This window comes from Loxodonta africana, chromosome 4 (assembly GCF_030014295.1).
Source record: "Loxodonta africana isolate mLoxAfr1 chromosome 4, mLoxAfr1.hap2, whole genome shotgun sequence".
Taxonomy (NCBI): Eukaryota; Metazoa; Chordata; class Mammalia; order Proboscidea; family Elephantidae; genus Loxodonta; species Loxodonta africana.
In genome coordinates, this window is record NC_087345.1 from 34,228,281 (window position 1) to 34,246,480 (window position 18,200).

Below are 18,200 nucleotides of genomic sequence, written 5' to 3' on the forward strand. Positions count from 1 at the left end.
GGACCTGTGTGTATGTGTGTGTGTGTACATTCCTTCCTGCCCATCTATAACCCAACCTCCTAAACAGTAGGTTGTAATGAAAATTAAATGACTAATAATTTTTAAGAAGGCTAGCCCAGAGCCCAACACATAGTAGACTACGCAAAAATGTCATATCTCTTCTTTTTCTATTTACTTTTCCCCCGTACATCCTATGTTCCAGTCATAATGAGTGGCAAGCAATTTCTGTTGCTCACAGGTCTCCTTAACAGGGGTGTTTTGGGAGGGACAGATCTTGGTCATGTGGAAATACCCCGTGCTTTGCAGGCTGTTTAGCATCCCTACTACCTGGACACTAAATGACTGTAGTTAAAGTGTCCCAGTTACTGTGACAACCAACCTCCCACTCCCTATACTCTCACATTTCCAAACACCTACCAGGGCAACATTACCAACCATTGTTAAGAATAACTAATAGAAAGTTCCACGAAAGCATGGAACTCTACATTTGCATGGCATCACCAGCCCCTAGTGCCTTGCGCAAAGGAAGTACTCAATAAATATTTGATGGATGAATGAATGAATCACTAAATTAAATCCTCATATTCAGGATTATCGTCAACTGTAAATTATGCATGTACTCTTTTTTCTCTTTGGAATGACCTTTTTGCTAAACCCAGAAAGCTTCTACCCATCCAAAGTAAGGTTATCTCCACTGAGAAAACTTCCATGATTCTCCCAACACAGTTAACCTCATACGTGCTCTGTTCACTGTACACACTTCCCCCCACCCATAGCATTAACTACTATAAATTCTAAGTATTTGCTTATGTGCCTGTGTATCCCATAAGAGTGTGAATACCTTGGAGGATGGGGTATGAATTATTTAGTTGTATATCCCCTTAAGTCTTAGCATCCTGCCTGGCCCATAATGAGTTTTTGAACATTTGTTGAATGAATAAGTGAATGAAGGATGAAGGAAAGACAATTTCACGTCATTGCGTGATGACTTCAAACCCCAGGGGAAGAATGTGTGGAAACCAGAAATGGGAGGGATTTTCCCTAAGAGAGCCTGGGATGAGGCTGGATTTCCAGAATCCCACCTGAGGAGGGAGGGGTAAGGGAGGCATCTTTGATGCTGCTCCACAAAAGCCTAAAACCCAGAAAAGGAATGTCGAAGACTAAGGATAACAACCTGAGCCCAAGTGATCCATCCTGGAACATGAGACTCAGAAAAGAGCCACAGATGCCAGCAAACTTCCTGAAGCTTCTGGCCTCAGCCTCCCATGGATTCTGTCTGAGCAGTGTATACTCTGGGAGACAGATGGACACAGGTTCAGAAATCAGATTGCCTGGTTCAAATCTCAGCTACGTCACCTACCAGTTATATGACCTGATGCCTCAATTATATCTTCCCTAAAATGGTGATGATAATAGTACATTTCTTGAGGTTTAGGTAATACATTTAAATACTTAGGATGCTTCCTGGCATAATCTAGAAGCACAAAACCAGGATTAATTATATATATATATATAAACAGCTTAGACTGTCATGTAGAATGATCTAAGAAAGACTCCCAGGACCAACTAAGGGGAACTGCTGAATATCATCTAGGAGAAGAAGACAGAAAACACTGACTTGGGGACTATTACTCACAAAACTTGCTAAGATTTCTGTAGACTTTATAACTCCCCAAGTGCTTATCATGTCTGCTAATCCTTATGTATAGTCCCACAGAGGTCAGCAGTGAAATCCTTAAATAAATCTGAGTTATTTTGGGAACATTAATGAAGAGAGGGACTGAAAAGAGCCATCCAGCTACCTTGTCTGTTTTTGGGGGACGAGTAACTCCCTAATGTCAAGCAGGAAGTGGCAGTGGAAAGAAAAAAGGGGAGTAAGTTAAATCCCCAGGACATAGGGCCAAGGAGCAAAGGCAACAAGGAACATTCCAGGACGGAGAAGTGGCTCCAAGGGTCTAATCTATAGGTGCACAGCTTCCTGAAAATGTCCATAACTAACCTTGTCATCTCTACCTTTAAGTGCCCCATTTCTGGCAGGTGACGGTTCTTTTAGTGTTTCAGGGTAATAAATTTGAGGTTGTTTTTCCTCCACATTAAACCTGTCACCAGATATCATCTTGCTTTTCTACTGTTAAATTATTTTCCTATTTCATCACTGCAACATAAAATACATTAAAAAATGTGTAAAAATATATGTGGACTTTAAAAAACAATAATAAAACAAGTACCTGTGCACTGCTATCCCTGTTAAAAAATAGAATATTAGCAAGGCCTTAGATGTCTGTCTCTTATGGGCTCTACCCTGATAATCCTATCACTTCTTACTTCACCAGTTCCCTTAGATTCACTTTACTGTTCTAATTTTACTATTGTCACCAAGTTATCAATATCCCAGGCCAAGATCAAAGCTGTAGCTACTATATTCATTCATTCAAAATATTATTAGCACTTTCACTGAGATAAACACTGTACTGGACCTTACTGATACCAAAGGCTAAGTCTTGCCCTCTAGGAGTTTAGAGTTGAAGGGACAAACAGGCCAGAAATGGACAAGTGAGACAAAATGTAATGAATATATAACAGATAATGCAGGTCCTTTGCTGGCTGGGGGAGATTCCTGGATCATCTTCCCATCTCCTATCTCTCCAATCTCTCCTCCACTCTGTTTTTATTGTATCATACCCCTGGTCTAGGATTAACAATAATTTCCCCTGCCTGGCTTTATAAGCTTCCAGAATCTGACTCCAAGGAGCATGTACTTTAGCATCTAATGCAGGTCTGACCCTAAGTTCTATCTCTTACCAGCTGTGTCATCTTAGAAAGCCTACTTGTTGTCTCTGAGCTCAGGTTCCTCATCAGCAAATGAGAATAATAAGAATACCTCCCTTTAAGTTATTGTGAGGACCAATACAATGGTGTATGTGGAAGTATTCTGTCAACTAAAAAGCACTACACAAATGTTGTATGGAATGTTCTTTGTCTCCCACTGTCCTTGTTGATATTTATCCACCCTTTAACAAGATTGAACAACTAGGTCTTCCATGGACCCTCCAGCTTCCAGTCACTCTGTTCCCTTGATCTTTCTTGCTATTTTGGTCAGCACTGCATATTTTGTGCCATGATTACTTTATACAAGTGAGTTTAGTTTCTCAAATTAGACCCTGAGCATTTTGAAGGTAGGATCATGTCTCATATTTCCTTAGCATCCTCACAGGACCTGAAACCATCCCAACCAAAAGGCCAATGGTTCGAACTCACGCTGCTCCAAGGGAGAAAAGACCTGGCAATCTGGTCCCATAAAGATTACAGCCTAGGAAATCCTATGAGGCAGTTCCACTCTGTCACATTGGGTCACTATGAATTCAAATTGACTCGAAGGCACACAACAACAACAAAATTTAGTGAAAAGTTGTGGGCGTAAGAAGTACACCATGGTCATGGGTAGGGAGTGGATTCTGGTGGAATAAAGAAAACATTTAAATCTCATAGAGGAAGCCTTATGCCTCCCAGTCCAAATCCCTTATCATGTCCCTAATAGTCAAGCTTTTAGGTGAGGAAGAAAACGTTACTTAGAATGCTAGGAAAATTATAGTTCTTTTCTCGTGATTTTCCTTTGACTTAATGATTAGAAGTTGGTGATCTAAAACAGAACCTAAAACTCAGGATCAGAATACTGACTCTAACAGTTTTAAAAATTGTTCTGCTTTCAGTGCCCTGGATTCGCCTACATTTTGACCATCAGTTCACATTTATTATTGTTGAAACTCCTTCCATACGCCAATAAACTAAAAACCAGTTGCCATCCAGTTGATTTGATAAAGGAGGACAGAGTAGAACTATCCCATAGGGTTTCCAAGGCTGCAGTCTTTATGGAAGCAGACTGCCACATCTTTCTCCCATGGAGTGGCTGGGGGATTCAAACTGCCAACCTTTCAGTTAGCAGCTGAACACTTTAACCACTGTGCCACCAGTGCTCCTTCCATACACCAATAATTGGCGTTAAATAAAATGCTACTATTAAAAATGTAATTTATCACGTCTCAAGGATAAGGTGCAGAGTGGAGTGTTGTTATTGTTGGTTTTATTGTTATGTGCCATCAAGTTGGTTCTGACTGATAGTGACCCTATGTACAATAGAATGAAACACTGCCCAGTCCTGCACGATCCTCGCAATTGTTGTTATGCTCGAGTCCATTGTTGCAGCCACTGTGTTGAGCCATCTCATTGAGGGTCTTCCTCTTTTTCAAAGACCCTCTACTTTACCAAGCATGATGTCCTTCTCCAGAGACTGATCCCTTCTGATAACATGTCCAAAGTATGCGAGACATAGTCTCATTATCCTTGCTTCTAAGGAACATTCTGACTGTACTTCTTCCAAGCCAGATTTGTTTGTTCTTTTGGCAGTCCATGGTATATTCAATATTCTTCACCAACACCACAACTCAAAGGCGTCAGTTCTTCTTCGGTCCTCCTTATTCATTGTCCAGCTGTCACATGCGTATGAGGTGATTGAAAACACCATGGTTTAGGTCAGGCACACCCTAGTCTTCAAGGTGACATCTTTGCTTTTCAACACTTTAAAGAGGTCTTTTGCAGCAGATTTGTCCAGTGCAATGAATCTTTTGATTTCTTGACTGTTGTTTCCATGGGTAGAGTAGAAAAAGGATAAAATTTTGAGGCAAGAGAGACCAAAGTTTGAAACCTAGTACTCTCCATTTAGATCATGGGCAAGTTACTTTCTCTGAGACTCGGTTTTCTCCTCTATAAAATGAAGAGGATAAAACTAACTTGCAAGACTAATGTAACAATTAGAGATAATGCATGTAAAACATCCATCACAGAATTTGTTCTGCCTAGTTATAGAATGGTGAAGGACTGGGCAGTGTTTCATTCTGTTGTACATAGGGTTGCTATGAGTCAGAACCAACTCAATGGCACCTAAGAATGACAACAGTTATAGAATGAGTTTTAAATGCCTATAATGCATGCTGGGAATTTATATTATCTTTGATCTAGTTCTTCCTACTCCTATTTCATCGGCCTTGACATAATACCAAAGATTGGAGGATAGGGATGGAAGAAATGGAAGGAATATCATGGGGAGGAGAGGAAGAAGAAGGAGCTAGTGCTTGGAAAAGCATATTTAATATTACCATTACTTTAGATTGGATTATTTGGCTCATTTTGGAAAGGTTCCATGAACCATCTTTCTGGTACCTTAGGGTTTCTTTGGGGTGGGTTGTGATTTTTGTCATTTTCATCACTGTTGTTTTAATGAATGCCAGCATTGAGCAGTGTCACCGTAGTAGTAGTTCCAAGCAGATGAACTTCTAACAACTAGTGTTAACTGTGGCTATAGATTTCCTTGGTTGCTTCTGTGCTGCTGCAGCTGCTGCTGCTGCTATTGCTGCTTGTAACACTGGAGTTCATAAAGGTAAAAAGTGTGTGACAGCATACTTCTGGCATTTGAAGATTTCATTTGACAGTATTGACTGCAGTGAACTGAACACCCACCATACAACATTGATAAGAGTATCTCTTGTGGTTTTGAGAGGCAGTCTGATACAATGGAAAGAGATTTGGGCTCAAAATTCACAGCAGCTGGTTCCAACCCTGATTCTATGCTGGATTTGCTCTGTGACCTTGAGCATTTTATTAAAGCTCTTTGGTACTGGGCAGCATCTGTAAAATTGGGACAGTATCATTGTAATACAGCTTCAACTCACAGTTCGGTGGCCTGGCATTTCTATTACAATCTATTGAGCAACAACAATGGGATGGAAGCGCTACTGAATACAGAATAAAGCTCTGGCTGACAAACTGAGCAGGGAAGGCAGGACACAAACCCAGAGGAAAGACAGAGAAATAAACTCAGTAGAGTTACCATGAATTAGAAAGTGTTTTGTAAATACAGTTTTTGATAGACTAGCGTAATGATAGTAATTAAGAGTCAGGAGGATGCTATGCCCACATGGAAATGGAAGGACAGAGAGATTGGCTATTATAGCTAGCCTCCATTTCAACATCAAAGCTACAATTGTGGTGCCTTTTCTGGACATCATAGCCAGTTCATTTGTATTTTCCTGTCTGATTGGCTGAACTCAGGCTTCCACACATGGCTTTGGCTCTAATAGTAGGTGAGACCCACGCTATCAAGGCCAGTCACATACCCTCAGTTCTTGCTGTTATCAGCTGTAAACACAGTGTGTATGTGTTGGGGGGAGCTGTTTGTTAATTCAGTGGCCTACAACCCAGGAAAATATGGGGACATTTTATTGCCACAGCCACTGCCCCCTGATAAATGGAAGAGGGGTTGAGGGTAGGAAAAAGAAACTGAAGTTACAACAACAGGCTAGAATCTACTCACAGAAGTGCTGCTAACTAGGATCATTGTTATGGACTGAATTGTATCCCCCCCCAAAATATGTTGAAATCCTAACCCCTGTTCCTGTAAATATGACCCTATTTGTAAATAGCAGCTTTTCTTTTGATATGTTAATGAACACATACAAGTATAGGGGTGATTCTAAACTTATCACTTCTGAGTTATAAAGAGATTAGAATAGATGCAGAGACATACATAGGGGGAAGAGGAAGAGAGATGACAGAAAGATCCATCTACAAGCCCAAGAACTCCAAGGATTTCCAGCAACTACAACTAGAAGCTTAAAATGATTAAAAAAAAAAAAAAAAAAAGGAATTCCCCCAACAGCCACATCCTGAATTCAGACTTCTAGTCTCTTGGACTGTGAGAAAAAAAATTTCTGTTCTTTATAGCCTCCTACTTTTATATTTCTGTTTCAACAGGGGTAGGAATCTAAGACAGTCATGTGCTGGAAAAGGCTCATCAATGGAACTAGAAGAGCGGATGAGAATCCTGTTACCATCTCCCTAAAGCAAGACCCACAATGCAAGCAAGGTACCATGGCAGGATTGGATTTGAGGGTGAGGGCTTGAGAGCACAGGCTGACCCTTGGCACTGGTGAACACCCCAGATCATGCTGTTTAAAGTGTGATCCACGGAGTGGTACTGGTCCATACGCTGTGTTACCAGTCCCTGACAACACGAGGACAGAAATTGAGGCCAAACCTTTGGAAACTTTCAGAGCAGTTTGATAGAATAATTATATGTCTGTGGAGCTTTTATTTTGTATGCCTTGTTAAATTTTTATTTTATGTACTTCATTTTTAATATGTTTTATGAAAGTATTGGTTTATGGCAGATTTGGAAATCAAATTAAAAAAATGGTCCTTTACCAAATACAACTTGAGAAGCAACAGTCTGATCCGTAGCCCATTATCTGTCTCAAGTTAAAAAACTTTTGCAAACATACATACATCCAGGCCTCAAAACATCTCTATAAGGATCTCTTAAGCATCAATTAGTATGTCGATAATAAAGGAAGCAGATACAGTTCATGCAGATTCAGAGAAAACACCAAAACCAGCACGTCTGAGCTCCCAAGGAGGAGGTTTACACTCAAGGTATGCATAGCCTAGGTTTAGTCAGGAGAAAGAAATCACACAATAATTTACACAAGGGAAGTTTAATATAAAGAATTATTGAGCTATGATAGGAAAATAAACACAAAGATGTAAAGAGCACTGTAAAGGGTACCTTAGGACTAAGAGAGAGTACCCATCCACACCTGGAGAGCAGATCTCATTGAAGAAAGTAGAGTTGCAGTTCAAATGATGACTGAGAAGGGTTGTCTGGGCCAAAGTTGGTCTACAGTTGCACAGCAAGCGGGAAATAGCCTCCAGGGTGCAGGAGAGCCAATGTTGGTGTTGGGCACAAAGAAGGAGGCTGGCACCACTGCAAGCACCAGACCTTAAGCGTGCAGTGTCTGCATCAGGAGGGCCATGACAAGGTGGTCACTATGCCCAGGCTGGGGCTGTGAGGTGGCCAAGGGGACATCACACTCCGGGCACATGGCTGGGACAAAGCAGCACTATATGTCCCCACACACATCTGCCAATAATGGAATCATACAGCAGGAGCAAGAAGGGAAACGCAGCACACCAGAACTAGGAACAGAAGCCCCTCCTCCTTCAACAGCTCTCCAGTGCCCTGTGTTGGCAAAGGTTAACATCACGCTCTCTGTAAAGCAGAAACTCTTAAAGAGTCCAACCCATTATTGCAAAAACAGGAAGTAAGGGGTGAATTTGGACCCAAGAAGCAGTAAACTGGTACCTGTCACAAGGTGAAGAAGAACAGTATCACAACCGAAGCTGAGGAAAAACTACTCCAAAGGGAATGCATTCTCCATGATAGAGGTAAACGTGCAGAGGCTTTAATTTTTAACTGAGCAACTACTAGGAGCAAGGGATCCATAAGGCTCTGGGACCGCAAACTGGAATACACCCCACCTGGGTACTCACCTCTTGATAAGCTTTAGGTTGTCTTTTTAAATTCTATGTACGTCTATCCCTCACCCTTTCCTTTCAATTCACATTGACATGTGAAATTGACAACATAGTATAGTGGCTTTGGAGTTAGACCAAAAAATCAAACCAAACCTTTTGCCGCCGAGTCAGACTCATAGCGACCCTATAGGACAGAGTAGAACTGCCCCATAGGGTTTCCTAGGAGTGCCTGGTGGATTCAAACTGCTGATCTTTTGGTTAGCAGTTGTAGCTCTTAACCACTACACTACCAGGGTTAGAGTTAGACAGGTTGAATCCAGGCTCTGCCACTTCCAAGTGGAATAACATTGGACAAGTAACTTAACCCTCTGTGATTCCTACATAGGTTTAATAATACCTATTTTGAAAGCTGATTGCAGGGTTTAGAAACAATATATAAAATACCAGCCACGGTATCTCACAATTAGTAAGTGCTTAATAAATAGTAGCTTTTTTTTTTTTTTTTTTTTATCATGCATAGCTGTCAGTTCCAACAAGTGAGCAAACAAATCATTTGAGCTGAGATGTGTCGTTGACACTCCACAAAAAGATGCTGCTATGCTGTATTAGAAGTCTGGCTACAGATGAAATACTAGGATAAGGCCACGTTATGGTGTCCTCAAGCAAATTATAGGCTAATTGAGAAAATACGCTGTTTACAAAAGGCACACACCTTATTATGTTAGAATGGATGATTGTCCCCAATTCTTCACCCCACACTACATCTACCTTCTTACCATACCTCATGGTGGTCAGCGTAATTGATCTGGGTTTAACCATGCAACTTTCTTTGGCCAATTGGGAGTTGACAGATGAAATGTATTTGCAGTTGGCCATGTCCTCTTGTATTTCTGTCATCTTCATGAGAAGAACACAACTGAATTAGCCCACAGGTCCCAAGAGGAGGATGAAACATGTGAACCAGAACCACCCAGTCAACCTACAAACTCATTTGTGGGAATAAATGTTGTTTTAAGCCACTGAGTTCCCTGGCAGCTTGTTACATGACAATATCTAACTGATATACTTAGCAACCTGTGAGAGGTTCCTTTGAAACAATTCTTGCTTTGACCAAAAATTTGACCACATCACCTCAAGGTCACTTCTAACTGTAAGATTCTATAACTTTCCTTTCCATTCATCCATCTATTGAGTACCTTGAGGAATATAAACAGACAGTCTCTCATCTCTACTGTCTAAAAGCTTACACTCTAGTATAGACCAGGGGCCAGGAATTTTTTTTTTTTTTTGTAAAAGGCCATACAGGAAATTTTTAGGCTTTGCATGTCAAGTGGCCTCTTTCACAACTACTCTGCCATTGTAGGGGGAAAGCAGTCATAGACAATATATAAACATATGCGTGTCTGTGTTCCAATAAAACTTTATTTATAAAAACAGGCAGCAGGCCAAACTTGTCCTGAGGGCTGTAGCCCATAAACCTCTGATATAGACAAAGGGAATACATAGGAGAAATTGGAGAGCCATGAGTGATTTAATAATTAGCTAAATTTAATTTTCCCTTTTATTTAACACCTACATAGTACTTTGGATTATAAATCCTCATAATAACTTGGTAGGTTCTATAATCCTCATTTTACAGATGAGAACAGTAAGTACAGTCAGGTTAAGTAACTTGCCCAAAGCCACATAGCTAGGAAGTGGTGGAGCTGGGATTTTAACCATGGGAATCAGGCTCCAGAATCCTCTCTTTTATGTGATTCTGCCTCTGGTTATGGAATATAAGTAAAAATTAAAAAAAAACAAAAAACCATTGCCATCAAGTCAATTTCCACTCACAGTGACCCTACAAGACAGAGTAAAACTACCCCATAGAGTTTCCAAGGAATGCCCCGTGGAGTTGAACTGCCAACCTTTCGGTTAGCAACCGTAGCTCTTACTCATTACACCACCAGGGTTTCCATGAGTAACAATAAAAAAGTAAATAAATTTTTTTTTTACACTAGTTAGCATTAATTAAGAACCTACCATATGTCAAAAAAAATTTTTTTTTTATTATATGTCCGACATTACGCTGAATGTTTTATATCCCTAATATCATTTAATCTACATCACTTATAAAATAGATACTATGACTTTTCTCTCCCTTTTGGACATAAAGAAATTGAGGTTAGAGAGGTTAATTACCTTGCCTAAAGTCACACAGCTGGTAGGTGGTTTTCCTTCCAGGTACTCCACTCCCAGACCTTGTGCTCATACCCTTCCAGCTACCTCTCTTTGTATAGTGGAAGTTAGAAAAGGAAGAACACATGGGTCAGAATCATCAAAGATGGCTTCAGTCTAAGCTGAACTTCAAGCCAGTTTGGTAGAATTTGAATAAGCAAAAGATACATAGCAGGGTTTGCCTTACTTGGTGCACAAAGTTTTGTTTTTTGTTTTAATTTACTTACAAATCCTTAAAATATCTAGAGATTGCACATAAAATCTGAATTTCTAGCTTCTAAAACTTCAGAAGATCTGACAACACTGGCCACATTTGGCATGCTATCCATTCAATAGGGCCTAGTAGCATCCGCACCATTTTGATCTGGAGTGCCTCTCTGGTTTGCCATGCACTCCACTACTCCCTGCTGTATCACACCCGTTTGCTTCACTCATTACACTGCATGACCCCTGTGTAAATCTGAGACTGTAATCCCTGAATGTGGAGGCAGAGATTCCTGAGCAGGAGAGAAAGCATGAAAGCAGAGATTATCATGGGGTGTGTGTGTATGCACGTATGTGTGTGTGTGTGTATGTGTGTGTACGTGCACATGCATGCACATGTGTGTGGTTCATGTCGGGAAGGGAAAAAGTCGGGGATTAAGGAGTGAACAGGAGTTCCTGGGTGGTGCAAACCATTAAGCGCCTAACTACCAATCAAAAGGTTGGCAGTTTGCACCCACCCAGAGGTTTGAACCCTTTCAGAAGGCCGGGCAAGTTGCTTCCAACAAGTCACAGCTTCGAAAACCCTATGACACAATTCTATCCTGCATACACGTGGTTGCCATAAGTTGGAATCGACTCAATGGCAACCGGGTTGGTTTTTGGAAGGAGTGAGTAATGGAATTGTCTGGTGCAGAATGGAGAGGTTTTTGGGAGTCAGGTACTGTAACAAAGGACGGACAGTGAGGCATTTCAGCAGGGAGGTCTACATGAATGCCTTTCCCGAAGAGTTGTGGCCCTGGGGTACAGCAATTTGAAAGTTGAGTTGTGTAGGACAGATGAGGCAGGGGAGAAATGGGTGGGGAAAAGGCTTAGGAGGACGTCATAATAACCCCATTATAGAAAACAATAAGAGCTTTAGACCAGGAAAGAGCCCCTGTTCCGGTCTGGTTCAGCCAAGAAATATTTAGCACCTTGTCTGGCTTTATTTACTGAAGTGGTCCCTGGTACAGTAAACAGAGCAGGGAAAGGTGATGTTTGGGCTAGAGGGCCAATACGGGAAAGTGATGATTCTTCACTGCTTACCAGCTGGGGGAGATTAAGAAGGAGAGTGTTGGCAAATAGGGAAATGTCACCAAAGGCGTCTGAAATAACAGCCTTAAGCCATGAGCAGCTCTTTTCTCTTCCTTTCCTTGTCCAAAGCCTACATACATCCACCCACTCCTTGTAAGTCCCTGTATATTTGATGAAACAATGTTAGTGAAAACAGTATGCGTTGAGCTGGGCGCATAGCAGGTGCTCAATAAATGTTAGTCTGAACCTGAGTCCGAATGGAGACAGACACTTCAGTTTGCCAATCTGCATTTCTGTCAGGTATGCAAGATGAGCTTCAGCTGTAATAGATGCAGTACTTTGAGGGCAGTACTGCAGCTCAAGAGGAAGAAGGCCACTAATGAGGAGAAACAGCAGCAAGAGGAACAGGATGAAAGAGCAACTCATATTTTTATTCCTACAGGAAATAATCGCCTAGAAATTGCATAAACGTTCCCAAGTTGAAAAAGAATACTGTACTTTAAATTCTCTCTAAAATGCATGATCTAGTGACCACAATTTTACCCTGAGCAGAGCTGTTTGGCACAGTAAATACGATTACAACCAAAGTCAGTATAATCTTTCCATGTGTATTTCCTTTCATCAGTGCGTTTCGAAGAGTTAGCGCCAGTATGGGGTTGAAATACTCCTGCCCAAAGCATCTAAGTTATGGGGACATGAAAAATTTCTTCTACTGTGTTAATTTTTTTCCCCTTTTTTTTTAAGGGAGCAGTGTGATTTAGTGGACAGGGTATGAATATAAAATATCAAGGACTCTGACACTAACCCTGCCAGGCACTGGCAGCCAGGGAAGTCACTGTCAGGCAGGTCATACCACTGCTCTGGGCCTCAGCTTCTCCCTTTAAGAGAAGAGGGGATTAGATGAGAGCCATGGTTCCCAATTCTCACTGAATATCAGATCATCTCAGGGGAGGTTTAGAAACAGATCCCTGGGATGGAGCTGAAATCAGGCTCTTAACCCACAACCATGACATCTCAAGGGCATATGTCAATTAAGTATTGCTTTAGCTCACTGTATATATATACATAAAGTTTTTTGGGGGGGTTATATATATATACACACACACCCGTCTTACAAGGCTCTGCTGATCTTAGCTGGCTCCATCACATCTGGGGAATGGCTGAAGGTTTGCCCGATGACAGCTGGACTCTGCTGGGGCAGCTCAGCTCTCATCCATAGATATCTTATCCCACTCCACGGACCAGCATGTGAGATTGGCCATGTCTTCTCATGCCAACAGCAGAGACACAAGAGTAGTCCAACTTCACAAGCACATTTCAAGCCTCTATTACATGTCTATCAACATCCCATTGGCCAAACCAAAGCCTATGCTAATATCAGAGGGAGGAAGTATGTTCTTCCCGTGAAAGTTGCTGGACAGCAGTGAATATTTTTGAAGAATAATCCAATCTATACCACAGGATGCCAAAAATACGTATTCTTTTTTTAATCTCCAGGTGATTTAGATATGCACCCAGGTTTGGGAAACCGTGGAATAGATGATCTAAGGTATTTTTCCAGTAAACCCTGGTTGCATAGTGGTTAAGAGCTACAGCTGCTAACCAAAAGGATGGCAGTTCAAATCTACCAGGCTTTCCTTGGAAACCCTATGGGGCAGCTCTATTCTGTCTTATAGGGTGGCTGTGAGTCGGAATCAACTCAAAGGCAGTGGGTTTTGGTTTTTGGTTTAACATCGTACCAGTTGCTGTCAAGTCGACTTCAGCTCATGGCAACCTCATGTGTATCAGTGTAGAACTGTTCTCATAAGGTTTTTAATGGCTGATTCTTTGGAAATAGATCACCAAGTCTTTCTTCTGAAGCACCTCTAGGTAGACTTGATCCGCCAATCTTTCATTAGCAGTTGAGCATGTTAACCATTTATACCACCAAAAGACTCCTCTAACATTGTAAAATGCTATAAATTGATAAAGCAAAACTGCTATTGGGTTTAAGGTAATCTTGGGGTGGGGAGTATTAATAGTTATCACCATCAAGCAAAAGCCATTATTTTTGTGTGTGTGCTTCAGACGAAGGTTTACGGAGCAAATTAGTTTCTCATTAAACAGTTTATACACATATTGTTTTGTGACATTGTTTGTCAACCCCACAATGTTTCGACACTTTCACCTTCTCGACCCTGGGTTCCCCATTGCCAGCTTTCCTGCCCCTTCCTGCCTTCTTGTCCTTGCGTTTGGGTTGGCGTGCCCATTTAGTCTCATTTTTTCAATGGGCCTGTCTAATATTTGGCTGAAGGATGAACTTCAGGAGTGATTTCAGTACTGAGCTAAAAGCATGTACTGGGACGATACTCTCAGGGTTTCTCCAGTCTCTGTCAGACTGGTAAGTCTGGTCTTTTTTTGTGAGCTAGAATTTTGTTCTACATTTTTCTCCAGCTCTGTCTGAGACCCTCTATTGTGATCCCTGTCAAAGCAGTCAGTGATGGTAGCTGGGCACCATCTAGTTGTGCTGGACTCGGTCTGGTAGAGGCTGTGGTAGTTGTGGTCCATTGGTACTTTGGACAAATCTTTCCCTTTTGTCTTTGGTTCTCCATTCTTCCTTGCTTCGGATGGTGTGGGAGCAGTGGAATATCTTAGGTGGCTACTTACAAGCTGCAAAAGCCATTATTGATGGCACCAGAGGAAGGCCCAGGGGGAGGAAAATAGGAAAGAGCTAACCTCAGATCAACATCTGTTCTCTTCCTCATACTCCAGATGTGCTTCCTCACTCTGCTCCTGACCAAAAAAAAAAAAAAAATCCTGCTAAGTTAGGTGTTATTTTTCTCATCCTCTTTTTCTTCTTTAAAAAAAAAATAAATCATGACAAGAAAGATGAATTCACTTGCTTAAGGCCACACAGCTCACACATGGCAGCACTCAGGTTCTAACCCTAGTTTGGCTCCAGACTATGCTGCTTTCACCACACTTATGGTGCTTTAGCACACCGGTTCAGACTCAGAACTAACCAAGCCTTCATAATCTAGCTGCACAAATCGGAAATCCAGGAGACTGTACTTTCTGAAAACACTGGTGGAACTTATTCAGCTTTATAACGTGGTCACTGCCTACCTGAGTGTGCCTGGACAAGATACTTCATCTTCGGTGCCTCACTTTTCTCATCTGTAATGTGGGCATGATAGATTCTGCTTCTTAGGGCTGCTATAAGGATTCAGTGAGTCAATATTTAGAATACTATTTGTGTACATGTACAAAGTCTGGCAATTGATAAGTGATAATTAGGTGTTTGTTGAATAAATACTTGTACCATTTGTACATATGTCTTGTGTATAAGATATAAAGCAACCGTTCTCAAAGTATGTTCCATGGATCATATCCCACACCAAGAGAATTAGAAACTGTGGGAATGAGTCCCGGCAATCTGTTTTTAACAAGCCCTCTAGGTGATCCTCATGCACTCTAAAATATCTGAAGCATGTTTCTATCCTCTGGCTGTTACTAGAGATCTCAATAAATAAATGCTAAGGAAAAACCAGTATTGGACATTTACTGAACGCTCTAATGAACTAGGCACTATTCTAAATCCTTTTACTCTTCTTGACTGCCCTATCAGGCAATTGTTATTATTATTCCCAATTTGCAGATAAGGAAATAGAGGCACAACGTAACAGCTAGTAATTGGTAAATCTGGAATTTGGACCCATTCAGTCTAAGACCAGAACCCACACTCTTCAGCATCACGTGACACAGCTGGATAAAGGCTCCCGAATAAATCAGGAACACGGATTAACCACAAAACTCTGGCCTTGAGCACAAACCTGTCATCCATACTGCCTGCTCTCCATAGGGGAGTTAAGACAGGTGGAGAGCAGTTACTCCTCACTAGGATCAAAGATCACCGCAGGGGTCTCCTCGCCTCAGAGGCCACACTTTTTGCCTTGCCGGACTCTGGACCGCACCTGGGAAACCAGTTAACTAGTTGCCATTGAATCTATTCCGACTCATGGTGATGCCATGTGTGTCAGAGTAGAGCTGTGCTCCATAGGGTTTTTAATGGTTGGCTGAGTTTTTTCCAGAAATAGGTTACCAGGTCTTTCTTCCGAGGTGCCTCTGGTTCGACTCAAACCTTCAACCTTTGGTTAGCTGTCAAGTGTGTTAACTGTTTGCACTATCTAGGGGCCCACCAAGACCTCCCAAAATTTGCTTGACCCTTCCTGCCTTGCCTGCCTCCCTAGACTTGAATTTCTGTATTTCAGGCCTCTAAAGTTCTGGATTCTACCAGACTTGTGTTTCTTTGGGGCTCCAGCTAGACCTGAGTTTCCTGTCTGTCTCTTCCCCACCTCTGATCTCCTGCCTGGCCAGTCTTTCATCCTGCACATGCCCAGATGGACAGACAGAGGCTATTTTCTGGCCCCTTGGAAACATAGCACACTCCTAAACATATTGTGTTTTGTAAAAGGCTCACAGGGCAGGCTCATTTGACTAATTTAAAAACCACGCTGTCAGCTCTGTTTTTGCCTGGTTCTTAGTGGAAGCGACTATTTCTTAAGGAGAGCTGTCTAATTCCTAAATGTTTATTTCTCCAGGAACAGTTACGTGAGATTAACCTTCTCCCTCCATTCAACGCCACTTGCCTCTGAGCCCTTTCAGTTTCCACCTGCATCCTGGGTGTTCTGCTCACAGCAACAACACGTACGGCTATTTGTACAGCGCCCACCACCAAATCCATCCTCAGGGAAGGGAGTAATAAATGAAGCTTTAATCTCACCCGGGATAGAGGCCAGCTATGCTAGCAAAAGAAGCAGAAAAGAGAAAGAGCCGGGCTCAAAAGGGGCACCTCTCTGCTCCTCGGCCTTCAGAAACAGGCCTCAGTCGGAGTGAGAAAGACAGACAGAGAATGCCTGTGCACATATGCTGTCAAGTAGGCCTCCCTGGATTCGAGGAAACCCCAGAGGAGAGAGCAGCTGCTTTTGTTTCCTTGGAGGCAGAGCCCAGTAGGGAGTGGGAAGACAGGAGCCAGGAAGACAATTAGGAGAAAGGCATTCCCCAGCATTCTAATGAAGCAATTACAGCCACTGCGTTTTAGACTCTCAGAGCAGGACAGGGCTTTGAAGGCCCCCAGCCCAGCCCCCTCATTTTACAAAAGAGGTAACTGAGGCCCAGAGGGGGAGAGTGACTTGCCCAGAGACATAGTGTCAATCAGAGCTGAGACTACAACCTAAGTCTCCAACACCATAACACCTGACTCCTCTGCCAGGCATCAAAAAGCCTCCCCCACCCTACTGCGGTGAGGAGCATCTGAGGTCTTAAAAGCCTGTGAGTGGCCATCTAAGATACTCCACTGGTCTCACCCCTTCCGGAGCAAGGAAGAATGAAGAAAACTATAGATACAAGGGAAAGATTAGCCCAAAGAATTAATGGACCACATCTACCACAGCCTCCACCAGACTGAGTCCAGTACAACTAGATGGTGCCCGGCTACCATCACTGACTGCTCTGACAGGTATCACAACAGAGGGTCCTGGACAGAGCTGAAGAAAACTGTAGGACAAAATTCTAACTCAAAAAGAAAGACCAGACTTGCTGACCTGACAGAGACTGGAGAAACCCTGGGAGGATGGCCCCTGGACACCCTTTCAGCTCAGTAATGAAGTCACTCCTAAGGGTCACCCTTCAGTCAAAGATTAGACAGGCCTATAAAACAAAATGAGACTAAAAGGACATCTCATGGGGTGGTTAACCAATATCATAAAACAATATGTGTACTCAGTGTTTAATGAGAAACTAGTTTGTTCTGTAAACTTTCATCTACAGTACAATAAAAAAAAAAAAAAAAGTCCCCCCCAACCAAAAGGCTTGCATTGGAGGTGAGTAGAGGGGAACAGAGCTCATGCTCAGGAAGAGCAGTTTCAATCTGAGCAGCCTGGGGAGGGATGTCCTTCTGGAAGCACAGTCCAGACTCAGGATCAGGTCTACAGCTGAAAAAAAAAGTCCAGGGTGGGGGGTGGAGGGTGGAGATGAGGCAGCCCAACCACAGGCAGGCTGTGACTTTGTGACTTCTTCCTGCCTGGGGGATGTATGTGGAATATTCCTGCCACCTTGAGCAAAGATGTTATTCTGTTCTGCGTTTTAAGCAGCCCATTCCCAGGGTTCTCAGGGGATCCTAAGATGGGGAGAGGTCCAAGATGTCTGGTGTTTGGAATTGTTAAGGCCACCAAGCCTCACAATGTTTCCTCAGTCCTTAACAAGCCCAATAAATGGGCTAACAAAGGGCGGAAGAAAGGACCTGGAGAAAGTGTCCTGCCTTTACCCCCCTCCTCAGTAACCACCCCAAAGTCACGCAG